Raw genomic sequence first — 1,827 nt, 5'->3', positions numbered from 1 at the left:
ATGACGATCGGATTGATTTTAGTGCCTTGAAAACTTCCAAGAAGAGCTAGATTTAGACCACAGATATAATATACAAGTTCCTATGGCTAAATCGAGTGCCGATGAGTCGCAGTCGGACGAAGAATATTATTGTTAATATATATTGTTTACTCTGCTCTTTCCTTCATCTTTCTCTCTAATAAAATTAAAAGAACATTTTAAGTAAAATCTAAGCGAAATCTCATATTGATATCCTAATAGGTTGGGCACAATGCGTGTCTAAGGTTAGTGCGTCGAGTTCAGACCGATTTTTTCCCACGGCTTGCAGCAAGCCAGGTGGACACAAGTGCTCTGCCGCAGCAACGCAAGGTGAATTGGGTTAATCTAATTTAAACGTAATTTACACAAGGCAAAAGTATCCATTCCTTCTCACAGATTTAATATTAACACAAAGGTCATGAAACATACCAGGGATTTTAATTTTTAGTTTCAGGGAATTTGCATCACAATAAGGTCATATAAGTGCCAAGATAAGGGTGTTATGAGAGAGCAACATACAAAGAAAGGGAGGAGAAATAAGGATGAAGATATTTGATAGGAAAAAAAAAGGAACAAACCACTGCATAGCACAAGTTAACCATCAACAGAGAATTTGTATAAAACAATATATTGGCCAACACACACATAAAAAAAAGAAGGACCGAACTTCAAATGTAAGAAAATTTCTTTGCAAAACATTAAATCTCATTTTCAAGGGCTACAAAGAAGATTACCAGATGGCATATATTTGAGTCATTTGCCTCAAATGGTAGTGCATGTATGATACTTTTTCACAAAGTTGTCAAAACGCTGGGAATACAATCATCACAGGCAACACCCCCCCTTCCTTCCTCCTCCAACAACCTGCATTGCTATTAAACGGTTGACTACTCTCTATATAAATGCATTCTTAATTAGATGAGGACCTTCATTAGTGGCACAACCAGAAAAAGTCTCCTTGCTTTTGGAAAAGATGAAAACATTTGAATCTATGGCATGTTTAGCTAATTATAAAGTAAACTAAATCTTATCCACCCTAGTATACAAACAATTTAAAATGAGCAAAGGGTAGGAATTAATTACAGTAGTTTTTCAAACAACACATAACAAAAGCTGCCAGGAATGGGATAATTTACCCCCCCCCAAAGATCAATCCAATTTTCAATGTCAGCATTTCAAGTGAAATATATTATATATACTACAGACACAATGCACAAATCAGCAAATTCTCTCCCCACTTAACAGGTGCCCTAGTAATTTGCCTCAGATGGTAGTGCATGTATGATACTTTTTCACAAAGTTGTCAAAACGCTGGGAATACAATCATCACAGGCACCATGCGAATTGGTCTTCCCATTGGCTGACTCTTTTATAACAGTGCAACCCAAGTTGCTCAAAACAAGCCCCCCTTTTGTCTCTACAATTAGAGACAGACCCTTAAAATGGAATAGATTCAGAATTGGGTTACTTGTAAGAAAGTAATGATGGTATTAATCTGATGTTTTGTTCATTGATTTTAACCTCCCAAACTTAAATACAGATTTTATCTTATAGACATATTAGCTGAAAAATACTAGTAACTTTCCATTAATAAATCCACAAAATATTTTAGTTTTAGTAAGAGTAAAAAAAAATAATAGTAGAGGGTTTTACAGCGCTCGCAACTACATAAGGTCATATGAGCGCCAAGGGGTGGGTGCCAACAGAGAAGTCTTTACAGGGAATCAGACTTACACTGCTCACCTCTCTAGCTTCAACAGCACAAGGTCTGCTTCGACTATAAAGGCACCCCGGAAATAGCAGGTCACA

At 36.5% G+C, this 1,827-nt stretch overlaps 1 protein-coding gene and 1 non-coding gene across 2 annotated transcripts in view; both read right to left on the bottom strand.

Annotated features, from left to right (window-relative positions):
• The window catches only part of LOC101857730 (60S ribosomal protein L13a), a gene marked incomplete in the record, with an annotated part of 40,056 nt that overhangs the window by 12,050 nt on the left and 26,179 nt on the right, over window positions 1-1,827 (bottom strand).
• On the bottom strand, window positions 1,276-1,355 carry LOC118477995. Its single transcript, XR_004858735.1, has one exon. It is a non-coding gene; the product is annotated as a small nucleolar RNA Z195/SNORD33/SNORD32 family (small nucleolar RNA).

The sequence above is a fragment of the Aplysia californica genome, unplaced genomic scaffold (assembly GCF_000002075.1).
Source record: "Aplysia californica isolate F4 #8 unplaced genomic scaffold, AplCal3.0 scaffold00325, whole genome shotgun sequence".
Classification (NCBI taxonomy): domain Eukaryota; kingdom Metazoa; phylum Mollusca; class Gastropoda; order Aplysiida; family Aplysiidae; genus Aplysia; species Aplysia californica.
The sequence above is the reverse complement of the archived record's forward strand: the minus strand, read 5'-3'. Positions and strand labels throughout refer to the sequence as shown.